The sequence below is a fragment of the Zootermopsis nevadensis genome, unplaced genomic scaffold (assembly GCF_977971745.1).
Source record: "Zootermopsis nevadensis isolate Lab colony 2312 unplaced genomic scaffold, Znev_1.0 Znev_ptg000002l, whole genome shotgun sequence".
Classification (NCBI taxonomy): Eukaryota; Metazoa; Arthropoda; class Insecta; order Blattodea; family Termopsidae; genus Zootermopsis; species Zootermopsis nevadensis.
In genome coordinates this window covers 18,783,187-18,798,662 of record NW_028259134.1, presented here as the reverse complement: position 1 = coordinate 18,798,662, position 15,476 = coordinate 18,783,187, and the positions used below count along the sequence as shown (strand labels likewise).

Sequence of the window (15,476 nt, the reverse complement as noted above, 5' to 3'; positions counted from 1 at the left end):
TTAGATTCACGATCTCCGCCTCAGAATCATCATCTTCCTGTCGCATTCGTTATCATATGAATTCATTAGTGGAAACAGTTCCGTTTAATAACCATAGGCTCAGCACTTCTGTGTCACATGTCACTGCCTGTAGTGATATTCCATCTGTCGTCGGAAAAGCGAAGGGACATGGTGTAGACGTCATGACTTCAAGAACTAAATTCATTATCCGCGGACTTCGGCTCTCCACGAGATGCCTTGTTAAGAAACGTTGTGAACAGGTTCTGTATTTTCTAATATAAATTTAGACAATTTTTTCTTATTATAAATAATTAAAGTCGATTCAAGGCAGTTTTAGTTACTTTATCACACAAAAGGCATCAGTAATGAATCACTTGTTGCCGAAATTTAAGTCAGTACAGAAATTGGTATAAATGGATGAAGAATTCAGTTTTTCTTATAGTTGCGTGATCGGAGCCGTGGGATGGACAACCCTATACAAAGCATCACCGTTTCTGGCCACGATTCAAGTATGTGCCGTGTCTTGACAGACGGTTTTGTGTGTGCGTCTATAAATAATACGAATTCCTCTACATATCACGAAGTGACAGACTTTTGGAATGAGCGATTTCGTAATTATTTTGCATTCGACGTTCGGAATATTACGGTCATTGCTGTTCCATACTCGAGGGACTGGTTAGTGACCAGTGGCGGGCAGTTGAGAACATGATGATCATTTATTTTGTTCTATAAAAGCGGGTCATTTTTAATCGCCGTCAGTAAGTATCGGCTTCTCAAGATTGAATCTGCTGTGTACGCTTACAAAGAACCCTTCTACTTGAATTCTTTCTACGTGATGTAAGAATTCAGGTTCTTATAGCGTCGAGTATGAAGATGGCTGTCTTCTGGTATGCTGCGCCGTGGGATGGAGTCAGCAGTGACCACCGAAACGTCGGTAAACTGCTACCAGACTGCACTGCGCTATAACCCAGATGGCAGCCGTCTTCGTTTGCAGATAATGTCTCCATATCAACTGATCAGTTTGTTTGCTTTGTGCGTGCCTCTCAAAGTAACAATGTAATAAATCTCAGGTGTTCAGTTTTCGGCCTTGTTTCGTCGGTCCTGCTCATCCATTTTTCATTTTAAAGTTGAACTGTGTTCGATCATAATGATTTATTTTTAGGTTTTAGGAACCTAAATGTGAATTTTATAAAAATGGCTTCGTCCACACCCGCACGTGTTTACGTAAACCATGTGTTCGCATCTGAACCTTAGGCACGTTTCGGACGTGCTGATTGCATTGTGTTCGTATCCCAGAACAGAAACACCTTGCATTTTTGTGGTATTGTCTGTCTGTCTGTCTGCCTGTCAGTCACTGGGCGTTCTGCTATCGCTGTTTATCGGACGACGGTGTGCAGTATGCAAAAGCAGCACAAGTTTACCTCGAACCTGGAATGTTAACTTCTTTCTTCCTTATTTTCATCATTTTTATTTTTTTAATGTTTTATTTTTGTTCTGTCTCTCGTTCTTTGTTTCTTTCTTGTTTATGTCGTTTTTGTTTTTGGTACTGTACCGCTGGTTGCTTGTTCGCAAGTTTTATCCCTCGTTTCTGCATTTGCAGTTTATTTGTTTCGTATTTATCTCAGATCGTTCCTCCTTTAGTTCCCTTTTTTACTTTCCGATATCATTCTCCCCTTAAGCCATTACTAGACTGTAGATCGATACATGGCCTCGATTCTCTGTTATCGACTTTGGTTAATACGAATGATACGACCAACTCTTGGTGCACTGTTGCGCGCACACGTCGCGTAGAAGTCCCAGGAGCGCCACCTCCGGCCCCAAGTTTTTATCTAGAAATTCGAGAAGAAAAATAGTTGAGAAGGAGTCGCTGTCGTGCAGTGACAGACAGAAGTTCTCATAAATTAGAACGAAAGATAACACACTGGTTTTCGGAGACGGGGTGTGACCTCCAGACGGTCCCTCGGCGCGAATCGTGACCGTGCAGTACGCACGTTCGTATCCAGTTAGAGATTCCGTGCCAGGCACGTATTTTTCTTGTTGTATTCGTCTGTAGCGACTGAGGTTTCTGTAGGCCACTGCGTGTGCCATGAGTTGACTTGCTGGATACCTACGACGGTTTCCTGGCAAGGATGCCAACTTGTTGCGTATTCTGTTATTTTATGACGCTGTATCAGCTACTGAATTTAGCGGCGTAGTTGTTAGAACGTAGTATTGGAGGAGGAGAGGTCGAAACAGCAACACCCTCCCATAACGTTTATTCGTCTGCATCTCGTATTTTCTGCTTGGCTGTCTAGAAGCGTCGATAATGAGCATGATTCTACCAGATCTATATTTTCCTTATGATGTTGACATACAGTATCATTGACGCTTAATAAGGAGAGATGTTAAATAGTCATCAATGTGAAAACGTGCTTGGTAGTTTATCAGTGTTGGTGCAGAGTGGAGTTTGTTAGTAGGCAGTGTATTATTTACGCGGAATTGGCTGTTAATTGGCTGTTACAGATTTATGACTCGTGCTGCAGTAATTTGTATCGCAATGCCAATGCCCCCCCCCCCCGACAGAAACAATTACAATTCAATAATGTATATCAGTTTTCCTGGTTGTTGCGGAAATATCAAATGTTACATTTATGAAAAATTGCATTGTTGTCTTCTGTACAGGTCTACATTTCCGGGAGTTTATGTAATGAGGAAGACATAGAATGCTGAAATGCGTGCCGGGACCATATTGAATGTACTTTACGAGTGTTATCTGATATTTCATCACAGATGAGTCTGGTATGCACTGGTTGCGTGTAATTGAATATAAATGCACTGCTGTCGATTTAGAATCACAGTTTAGTTTCCTGTGTTTCAATAGTTAATTTGTAATAGGTTCAAGCGGAATTTCGATAGACTTCAGTCATCGCCCACGAGTGTTTACATATGGCACAGTTATTCAGTGATTTCACTTCTTGTGCTGATAATATATTTAAAAGATCACCGTGATTGAAAGAGATGTATTTTCCCATAACGAGTGACCTTGGTAATATTGTGTTCCTTCAGCTGGTTACTCACTCAGCTAATCAAGAAATCATGTAGGTCAGGTTTCAGGTTCTGATGGCGGCGAATGTCGTATGGACATGCGCACACCGAAGATTTGTCGTTCGTTGCAAAATAATGGCTTTCTAGAATGGAAAAAGGAAAGAACAATGAGATAGAGAGAACGAGAGAAAGGAATTAAGAAAGAGAGACAAGGAAGAAAAGAAGGGAAGAGGGAATTTGAAGTGCCTTGTCTCAAGTATCTGCCTCAGAGACGGTGGAGTGTTCTCCGTTTCCAGGAAACAGAGGGACGCAGTAATCACGCCCTATTTATTGCGCGCAGGACGGCAAGGCCCTCCCTTTGTGTTCCTGACATCCGGATGAAGAAGGTCCACCGAGGTACTCGCCGTAACGAGACGTAAAGATTTAAAATTGTGCTGAAGTAAATGATTTTGTTGCTGTGATTATAGCGTTTTTTGAGGAACAACATAAAGTGATCGCATGATGATGGACGATGGAGGCTGTTAACTCATCTGAATAGTCGGCCAAATTCTACCAGACTACACGACGCAGCAGCCACATGGACTACTGTACACGGAGATCCGATTTGGATCCCAAGGCATTCCATGTTACCGGAGCAGCTTCTCTCCCTCTCTCTCTCTCTCTCTCTCTCTCAATAATTCGACTCTTCTTTTCATTGAAATGATTGCGCTTTATTCTGAGTCATGCGAATCCTGCAAGTGCAATCCGAGAGCACAATTAAGAGCTATTTAAGATTAAATAAGGTGGTGTAAAAATTTTACCATTGGGCAAAAGGGTTAACTGTAAAGTGGACTGAGTGTTTTGAGTAACCTTTTAGTTTCGTGACGTTGCGTTGAGTGTATCTGTGAACCTGCCGCAATATAATGTACGTTATTTATTGCAACAGATTTGTAGCAGACGTACAAGTACATTAGTTGTTATTAAGTTGATTAAATTGCTTAATCTGTACTTCTCGTCTCTTCTTGTTCCATTATGATGCATGCTGGGTCGTCCACCCCCCATCGTATTTATTCCAATTCCAGAAGTCGTGTAGTTTCATTATAAATCTGCTCAAGACTCCGGTGCAGATCAGAACATTGTTCCAGTTTTTGAATCTGCAAAATCTTTCTGTACTTGGGTTCAGTTCTCAATTGAAACCCGACATTACATTTACATCCTCTGTTTTTCAGGATGCGATCAACGGAATGTGTACGAATTTAGTAGTCTGTTTCGCTTATGTTTTGAACTGTCGAAATCGTTCCTCTTTCGTGTACGTTTTTCTTAAAATGTACCGAAATAATAAAATTGCTTATTTACCATATGACGATTTTATGAATATACACTTCCGTCCAATAAATGTCTGTTATATGCTGTCCGGGGCAGCGTAGTGGCTGCTTAGATTGCTCACCGTTTACAACTTCGGTTTTCGGGGGTGTTCCGCTTCGAATGTTGAAAATTATCGGCAAACATTGCATTGAATCAGAAACTCCTAAGGGCTTTATCTGTTATATGGTACGGCCATACTTATGTGCTCGAAAGGGATTCGAACCTGCAACCCCAGTGTTCGATCGATTCAAGAATTTGCACCTCAGACGCCGAGACCGTTGTATTCTTCTATCTGAAAATTGTCCCTGCACTCCCCACCCGCCTTTATAGCGTGGCACTTACGCACAGGCACTGCTCTAGACTTTCCTTTCTTTCCCAAATTGAAGTAAGATGTGAGATTCGAAAAGTAGGATCACTGGTTCGGATTCCGATCGTGACTTGTTCTGTGAATGCGGGAATCTTGAGGCGTTCTGCCCCCCCCCCCCTCCGCCATGGCGTTTACAGCTTGATCATGATTAAAATTTAGGGGCATCTGCAGTGAAAGATTTTCTCTCTGAGGTTTGGGTCCTCTGCCAAAAATATATCCAGATTAATCGCGTCTGTCCTGAGCTCCGTAATGAACAACACAATAGGCTTCATTTATTTTCTAGAGAACGAGGACTGTCCGTTCCATCTATGCTCGAACGATCATGCAGGGGAATGGAAATTCGTTTTCACAGAATCCAGTTTCAGCGTTGATTTTTATGAAGCCAGAGGCATGATAGAAATGGTACAGTGCTGTTGTTATATCGACAGACAATTTTTGTTCAAATAAACATTTGGACCCTCGCCAGAATTTCGACCGATTTAGTAGAAACAAACAGTTTAACCATGCACGCTCTGTATATGGTATATGGAGGACACAAGTCACGCAGACTGAAGTAGAAAGTTACAGATGTTCTCCAAGTAGTATCGAACTTTGTAATTTATTCCCTTGAGCATAAATAACTGTGGTGCAGTCCATGAACTATTAGATTTTACGGAACTTTATACTCTTGCCAGTTGAGTTTACGAATCACTGGGCACGCCTAGATTGCGTCCACACGCAGCACTGGCGTGGCGGAGAAGTTGCCGCATGGTCACGGCGCGAGCTGAAACTTATCGGCAAGTGCGCTTTCCGAAGGGCAGATTCGAAGCCTGCAAAACTCGAAAGATAAGTAACAGTTTATTGAACGACGACAGTCAGCTTAGAAGTTGTGTGGACTCTATAATAGATGAACCAAGTGGTCATCACTTGTGCATCGTATTTGTAAGGTCCCGGGATCATATCTCGGCCTGTAGACCGGCTATAGTCATTCAAATATTTCATTATTTGTTCAGTCCCTTCAGGAAAATGCCGGGATCACGCCCGAAATCAGGTTGACTGTATATTCTGATGATTATGTAGAGGATGGTGATTATGATAATTCAATTCATAATAATTAATAATAATAATAATAACAATGATAATTTATGGTGCAGACATTTAAGGCAGATGGAATTCAGAGGAGCAGCTATTAACATATGTATTGGATTTGTAATTGGTTCTATTCAATGCCAAAGACCAGCAGTCCCGACTAGCGATTTCCGTGATTTCTTGCAGTCTGTAGGGACGTGCGCGGAGATTGAACCCCAAGGCCTGCCACAACCGCCTTTTCGCATCTCTTTCCCGATTTATCACTTACAGCGAGACATATCGCGATGCCACGGAGCACCAGAAATTGCTACAGCGCCGAAACGTAATGAACAGACGTTTCAAGGCGTCCTTTCTGTTTATTTCCTGTCATTTGCTATGAAATTACTGAAACATTCGCCAACTATGAACATTCGAAAATAATTGTAGTGTTCTTCGTACTCGCGGCCGTGAGAATATGAAATTTCACGATGTTGAGGAGACTGTACAGAACAAAACATTGAAAACATTCCATAATGAGCAGGCTCATAATTTATACTCTTTGCCATGTATTATCAGTGTGATCAAGTCGAGGAGGATGAGATGAGAAAAACCATCATCACCATAACACACACAAAATGTCAGGAAATCTGAACGAAAAAGGTAATTTGGCAGACCAAGGCGTAGATGGTAAGATTGAGCTATATTGAGAAGGATACTGAAGAAATGGGGTGGGAGAGAGTGCGCTTGTTTCATCTTGCTGGGGATAAGAGCCAGTGGCGGGCATACGCGATAATAAACTTCCAGTCTTCATACAAGGCGGGTAAGTTCCTGAATATCTGAGTGACTATCAGCTTCACAAGAAGAGCCCTGCTGCATGATGTAGTGGCCGTCGCTGTGTCTGTGTTTAGTTCTGACCTTGCGGACTGGTCCCTTGATCCACCTTCAACACGCTAAGCTCGCCGCTGGTGTCGTGATCACTTCCACCTGTTTGCTCTGGTCACCGCGCTGTGCCGTCGGATTAGCTCGACCTTGTGCTCCAGACAACAGCGGCATATGTCCTATCTTGTAATTAGTATGGATCGGAGTGAAGGTGCCCGGAGAAGCCTTCACGTTGTCGAGTTCTGCGCACGTGTGTTGTCGTACCTCGACGTCTTTCAGCAACTCCTGTGAGGAGACTCGACAGGTTCCAAATTGGCTGAGGAGACAGTGACGAATATTGCTGCTGCCTGGAATCGAATCTGATGAATTATCATCCAATATACGTCTAGGTTTCTAATTACAGTACCAAGATGAGGCTTCTAAAAACAATTTTTTACCACCCTTCTCGTTTGAGAGATAAGGACTATTGCTTTGTGGTAGAAAATTCCCAGATATGATTTTTAACATCCAGATAATATCTTCTTGAGATTTGAAGATTTCATGGCATTGAGGAGGCTGACAATGTTATTCTTATGGGTTTTTAGCGCTGTACAAACTCCGTCTGCAGGCTTGAAGATTGAGACAGACACATTGACATAAATCGGCGAGCCTACACGGCGCCAAACCTAAAAAAAGAACATCAAGTTTTTCGTGGTTTTTCTCAGATCGTCCAGGTACATGTGTCCTAAAGTAGCTGACCACTCCTTCTACACTATTTAAAATTCATAATCATATGATTCGACATTAAAGTACTTAATTAGCCGAAAGTAACAGTTAAACAAAGATGGTGGATTCTGTAGAGTAACACATCTTCGTAGCGTGAAAGGATACTTGTTTATGTGGGCATTTTTCTTTGGTTATGTGTACAGAACACCCCCCCCCCCCCTAAATTGGTGTCGTCGATTTCAGAACAAGCTGTATGTTTTTTATTATAAATTACGTCCCATGGAAACATTTTACAGATTACAGAAGTTTTATGAACGAGCAATAAACGATGGCAGATGCAGATAAATGAAATATTTATATTAAAAATGGCTATTCTGATAATTCTCTGTATGTAACAGACATAATGAAATATGAAAAATATAAATACAGTGACAATTTGACACAGAAAGAACAGCACAGGCTGATGAGATGGCAAAACAGGGTTAAACAAGATGTCTCTCGCTATGATCTGTTGTTATGTTACGTATGTTTATAAACGCATTTTAATTCAAAATGTTGCGGACCACGGTCGAGAAAAACCGCGTTGGACAATCAAAGCCGGGACGGGTCAGCAACCAGCACAACTTCGCGACGCTTGGGTAAAAAGTGTGAATTACATTTTAAACGATGCAGACCTTGGTCGGGAAAGGGGTAGCGAAAGTAAGAGATAGTGGACCGCAAATAATTATTGTCGTGAAGTGAAATCTCATAATGTAACGAGGCTGTTGAAAAGGAATAATACACGTTATCACGTCTCGAAAAGCGACCACTTTCAAAACCAAGAAGTAGATGTGTTTATAATATTTGGTTGAATCCTATGATAATATTTTATGAGGATGGTAGGTAGTGGAACTGGCAAAGAATGTCCGTCGTCGGATTTTGGCCTGAGCTGTGTTTATCCCTCTTGTTATGCTACCTGGGAAATAGTTAACTGTTTAGCAATACTTACTACACTTGGTTACTGTACCTACTTAGATTCTTGATTACTAGATTGATTGATTGATTGACCGATTATTTACTGGTGTTAACATGATATTCGTCTACATTTACAATGCGGGCTGCATCCGGCTCGGTCGTACTCTGAAGTGAGACGCAGAAATATGACTAAGGTGACAAATCAGATTGACAGCTGGACACAGAGGTAATGTCAGGAAAGTCCAGAGAGCGGTTGACGCAGACGTTTTGAAACAAGGTACCAAAAATGTTTTCATTAACGACTATCGTCATTGGACACCCCTGCTTAAAATCAATGAATGCGGCTTTGAACAAATTTGCAATCCCTTTTCGGTACTTACACAAAAACAGAAGCTTTGTGATGAGACCAACTCACAGGGTGATTTAAAATCTGATTCGTCGCGAAGGAGAACAGGAGCTAAACTGATTAATCTGTAATCTCCTTCAGTCTTCCGATCGGCGGTACCGTGTAAACAAGAGGGGATTAGCGTGTCTCCTGAATCCATCTGCACAATTTTAGTGCCACAAATATACTCGGAGATTTATTTGAAGTGTCGCCACATTTACATCTTCCATACTTAAGTTTATACAAAATTGTTATTGGTAAACCTCAAAGTATCGATTTTCAGATCTAGGCGCCCGTGAAAGGACATTTAAAATTAATCATTGAGAAATAAGTTACGAAGGTGTTGATTGTATTCAGCTACCTCAAGACAGGGTCAAGGAACCATGACATTCAAAGTTTAAATTCCAGAACATGGTATTTTAGGTTCTGTCAACTGTAATTGTATCTTTAAGTAGACCACGACTTTTCTTCCCAGCCCTTAATTCGGAGGTGCACAACTTCAGTACTTGATATGGTGTTGTGAAACAAACTTAAAATATTACAAGTGAATAATGAGACAAAATAGATACGTTGCTACCAACTGTATGTTGATTTCTTGCCACGGTGGTCTAGCGGTTAGAACGCTGGCCTTGTAATCCTGGGGTCTCGGGATCGATTCCCGGCGGTGCCCGAATTTATAACTTGTGTTGGGCAAGGCCGTGGTCTAGGCAACACGGAGTTTTCCTCCGGGGGCTTCCCCGGTTTCTCCGTGGCATCCCAACAATTACTCCATTCACACTCACACAGAAGAAGGCAATGGCAAACCACTTCTGGATCATCTGCCAAGAACGTATATGAACAGGTCCCAGTCCGAGAAAAGGATGGAAGGATCCTGTTCATATGGACCTGTCGTCAGACAGAACACTAAATAATAATAAGATGAGGTGGTCTAGCAGTTAGAACGCTGGCCTTGTAATCCTGGGGTCTCGGGTTCGATTCCCGGCGGTGCCCGAATTTATAACTTGTGTTGGGCAAGGCAACACGGAGTTTTCCTCCGGGGACTTCCCCGGTTTCTCCGTGGCATCCCAACAATTACTCCATTCACACACAGAAGAAGGCAATGGCAAACCACTTCTGGATCATCTGCCAAGAACGTATATGAACAGGTCCCAGTCCGAGAAAAGGATGGAAGGATCCTGTTCATATGGACCTGTCGTCAGACAGAACACTAAATAATAAAAAACATATTACCATGTAATTTATATATTGGATTCCGCGTCGTTCCAATTAATAACAGACGAGGCAGAAAACATCTGACGATTGAGCACTCTCTTTAAAGCCTTGGTCCTCCCTGTAACATCGAATATAATTCCCAGAGAAGTGAAATTTCCGTGCTCTGTAATGGCATTGCTTATAGCCCAGAATGTTTGCGTGTCATTTGCTTATATTTATGAGAACGCAGTTTGTTGTGCAGCGCCACGCATGGTGTAACGGTGAAATGGCGAAGTGCTGACTAATAAAAAGACACTGCGCGTCTATATTGAAATGGCACGGGGCAATGGTTGTCCCGTGGCTCTGACTACGCTTTTGACATGATGCGCACATTATCACTTGTTTTCCGGGCAGTCAGAGTTATTTACTTAACCCTCGCATGCAGAAAATATAAGTAAGTGTTATGTTTTGTTACAGCAGAGAAACTGTTTGAACACTCTGTATTTAATTGTTGTTCTAATTTAAAACAAAAGTGAAATGAGCACGGAAGGAATGAGGTAAAGAGGCAAAGAAGTGGAAAGAATGGAGGCGGTAAGTGATGATGATTCGAAAGAAAACATTCCCCAGTGATAAAATCTTCTCGGGCAATCAGTTGGTTCCCGAAACGTCGGTTTACTACGGTAACCAGTTGACGCGGCTGATTCCCGGAGAAGATTTTATTGATTGTACTCGCCGCGAAAGTCTCAAATCCTGTTCCCCGTTGAATTTAAACGTTCGTGTTTCATTGGTCGTCAAATTCCTATGTTCCTATGGCGAAGGCTGGAAGTATTAAGGACAAGTTACAAGTTAATCTCGTTCAGTGTTTGTCCTGTATATGATACGGTCATCGCTACTAGACGGCGACAGTGAAGGAGATATAGCCGAGCGGGGTGGGGGGTGGGGTGGGGGTGTGTGTACGTAATTCGTCCTCACCGATGTAGGGCTGTCGCACGTCGGGTCAAGGGATGGCGACGCAGCTTTGGGCGGATTATAACGGCAGTGCGTATTGAATTAGCATTGCGTTACTGGACTTCACATTGCCATGCATAATTCTATGGAAATCCTTAGGAAAATACACTCTCCCCCTAATCCTTCTGGCAGAGAACTACACAATTGAAACCAGGAGAGAGACGACACCAACTTCAAGAAAGGTGTGACTCACCCTGATTCCTAATGTGGGGGAGGAAATATGCTCTGAATAAGCGTTTCTTGAGAATTTGTTAGTCGATCATCTTGGGATTTGCGAAAGCCGAAGGTTCGTTAGTGTATTCGCAAATGGCCGTCATTAAATCCTGTCTCTCGCCAGCTGAATGTATAACTCACATTCCTTTGACATTATCCATTATTTCCGAGTAGACGTCCGTTGGTGATACAATTGTCGTCCTAGTAACGAAGAAGTTTGCGGTATTAAAGATGTCATTTAAAAATGTATACATTTACAAGAAAATTCAATTTAAATCCCATTTATTGATAACAGAGTAATGGAAACATATTTCAAAATCAAATTGCAATACACGCTTTCACTGTTGAATTCAGGTCGGCGTATGTTTTGTTGACAGTTTCAAATAACCATTATAGTTCAGTGCACTGTTAACCCAGAAATCAATCAGTCATTGAACTTATATAACAATGGAGGGTTGTTAGTTACTTGATTAGCGTGATTCTCAGAGACAACTTGCATGGCGATTAGGCGATGTTGAATAGATAAACGAGGTGGAGGTGTGATTTTGCAGATTAAATTAGGTAATTTCTGCAGCAAATGTCGCAATTAATAATTCAATTTGACATCCAATTAGCATTGTTATCAATGAGTAGTTGATTTTGGAGTCCAATTTAACACAAGCGACCGGTGTTTATATTTGTCATTGTTCTTCTCCTGGTTACTAACGCCGCGAGAATGTGTAGACAAATATGTTTTGGAGGAACGTACTGCTTCCATCTTCGTGTATCAGAAACGTTGGTATATAAGTACAAGTCCAAACGACGATGCTTATGCGTCATGGAAGATGATTTGCTTAACACTTATGAACAAGTTACGCTCCGCCACTAAAGTAGAGGAAACTCCACAACTTAATTTATTTTATTCACTTATACTTGTGTGAAGGTAACTTAATTGTTTAAAGTGGCAAATCTGAAACGAAATTAAATTAAGATTTCATCCCGAATTAGGTGTGTAGTTTTTTTTAGTTGAAACATGCGAACCAATGTTCTTTATCGTAGGGCGTTTTTTCCCTTCCTCCCTCTATTTGTACACAAAACACCGATTAAAAGTAGTTTTCTTATCTGGCGTTTTAAGGACGAAAGTAGACACATTTCTAATGCTATTATTTGGGTTAAGCGGCGGTTAAGTAATAAGGAGATTGGGAAACTTCTTCGACCAGGAACTCCCTCATCCAGCGATATTTCTGGTTCTTACGACGGCGAATACCAAGATGGCTGCTTCTGGGTTGTTGCGCCGTGTAGTCTGGTAGAAGTTTACAGGCGTTTCAGAGGCATTTGCTGCCGCCATCATCAATGGAAGAAGGAAGCGGTCATAGTTTAATTTAGGAAACCAAAGCGGAATTTGTGTGGAAGGACTGAGGAGAACCTCCGGATACAATGGTCATTCTTTGGGGCGAATACAAAGGAATGATAACCATCACACGGCTTAAATAAACCAAGAGAGCGACACACAGCGGTATATGCTAATAATGGAAGCATCAGTCACTTCTGAAACGTCGACAAATTTGTGCCAGGATGCATTTCACAATAACCCAGAAGACAGCCATCTTCGTGAACAAAATTTTCAATACGACAATTCTTAACAACAAAGCTCTGAAACTACTTGACAGAATGAAAGCGAGTTGTTTAATTTGAATGATTTCAAGCGAATTTATTTTGAGTGCAAATAATCGAAAAATGTGTCTGAGCCCAGGGTGAATTACAGTCGGCCACACGCGATTCGGAAGAGTCAAGGTCAGTGTGTATTATTACCGACTTATTTCCCCAGACTCTCCGGTGCCTCACGTTGCAAATTTCTGTTTGTTCATCTGTCTAATGCCTTGAGCTGCTCTGGTCTCCCTGGAGACCGGTCCAGCTCGCCATTAGTCACTTCTGCCCTCGGGTTAATCAGCCGTCCCCAAATACCATATGTAATTGTAGGGTTTTGTGATGTAAATCATATTTTAGTTTAATGGCGTATTTGCTGAGCTGTCTTTTGCAATTCATGAACTGTTTACAATTCTGTGCAAGCCGCGGTGGTCGGATTGTGTGATTACTGATAACGGAACAGATCTACGGAAATAAATAATTTTAAAACTTTAAGACCTTCGAACACAATAATAAGCAGACACGAGGTTCACCAGTAAATTAATACAAAAAGAAGTCTGGTCACGTAGAATTATGGTTATAGTCCTGGCTTGATATTGAAAGGGTACTGGGTTTGAGCCCAACTTTTGCCAGTAATGTTGAAAACGGGAGGTAATTAATGAATCTGTCAGTATAAAGACAAGCCGTCAGATAAAAAAAGAGCTCAGAACAAACTTCTGAAATTTCGGGTTACTTAATGTTAGAAATTCGCCCGGACAGTGGACAGTTTCCTACTTGACATTCTTAGAGTGTAATAACCATTGTCACAAACCGTAGGTGAATAACATGTCGTTCTCATATGTAGTCTATTTCTCTGTTCCTTCCCTCATTAATGGTTTTTGTCTTCCCATAAATCTTCCCTTATGTCAACCGCAATGACAATTGAAGATTCAATAAGTTTATATTTAAAATTAAATTATTTGGTTATTTCGTCAAATCACAATGTATTTAAAATAAGATAATTAAAATATCATTCTGTGTTCCATATCGAATAATCGATTTACAATTGGAACAGTTACAACATGTTTCGGTTTTATTAAACCATCATCAGGTGTAAAATTATATTAAATTTAAAACTCAATTACAATTTTTTACAATTTTTCGTAGTGTAGTTTTTTGGAGGTCGTGTCCAGATATTTTCATATAATGGATCAACTGTATTGTTTGAAGTGATGCTTTTGATGTTTACATCGGTCAGAGATGAAATAGTAGACAACACAGTTGTGTCTGGAGGTGATCCAGAAGTATTACCGTATCCGATCAAGGTTAATTACTGAATTATTGTGATTTGACGGAATAACCAAATAATTTAATTTTAATTTAATAAGTCACAGTATGACGCAACTACACTATCTTAAGTTTATATTTATTTATGTGATCTATACGCTGGCTTCTCGCCGCGCAGATCCCGGTTCAATCCCCAGTGACTTACAGGAAGTTGTGTCGCTGAATCAGATTCACACACTGATCATGAATCCGTCCTTGCTTCATATTCCTCTGTCACCGCCTCGTAAGGTGTGCGATGGTCCTGACGAAGCAGAACATTACCACACCCTCGATCTCTGGCCTACACTTTGCTGGCCTCGCAGTAAAGGTGTTTTAGTTTACGTGCCAAGTGACCGGAAATGGGGCAGCGCTTGTCGTGTGTCTATGAGCGGTCGGCCCGGTTCCGTGAACGTGTGTAATGGACGGACTGTGCCCCCCAGTCATCAGTCAGTCTCGTCTCTGGGGTGCTGTTCGCAGAACCACAGCACCCCTGTCTATCACGCCTTGACAGATATACAACCCGCCTGTCTAATTGTCCCTCACATCTTACGTTAATATGGTACCAGCTGGTCAACAAAATTAGATTTATCCGGCAATCAATCTTCCGGTTGCTTCAGTCCAGAAAGGGAACAGCAGCGTGTACCACTGCTCTCTCTCTCTCTCTCTCTCTCTCTCTCTCTCTCTCTATTGGTTTATTTAAGTCGTGTAAGTGGTTATTGCTCCTTTGTATTCGGGAGGTCTCGCCCCTGAAAATGACCATTGTAACTGAGATCCCACAGAACATATCGTATTAAAGAGATGATGCCGCAGTCATATCTGATCTCTATTCATCGCTGTTGAGAGTAAAGGTGGGAATCGTATATTAATGGAGAATTCGCCGTTGCCAGGATAAAAAGGTATTAATCCTAAAAGTTTAGGAAACGGAAAACAGTTATTTCAGAAGTAGGATTTTTGGTCCTCGTGGCGGTAAGTACGAAGATGGTTGCCTTCTGGGTTGTAGCGCCGTGTAGTCGGACCTTGTAGCTAGGTTTATATCTTAGATTAATAACCTACGTGCGTCTTAATATACTTTTAGACTGTGTAACCAGTAACCGTGCACCACGCTTCTACACCTCATTACCCTAAAGGGGAAAAAATAAAATATAAATCACGAATTTTTCGTCATGTAATACTCTAAATTGCAGGGACCGAATATTTTCATGAGCACAGTATTTTTAAACGTGTATTTTTTTTTTCACTCAGAGTGGGATGCCACATTTCACAACCATACGAAACAGTAGGCAATATGAAGTGGCTAATCCGTGACGACAGGGTAACGTCGGGAGCTTTCAGTCATTGAACCACTGTCCTGTCTGTTACTAAACTCCCATTTTCAATGCGCGGTCATATGAAAGCGAGGAACGTGATGCGGTATAAAGCGGAACATTT

At 41.5% G+C, this 15,476-nt stretch overlaps 1 protein-coding gene across 9 annotated transcripts in view; it reads left to right on the top strand.

The window, feature by feature from the left end:
- Positions 1 to 15,476, top strand: part of LOC110836293 (uncharacterized) — a 377,965-nt gene that overhangs the window by 294,953 nt on the left and 67,536 nt on the right. The window lies entirely within an intron of this gene.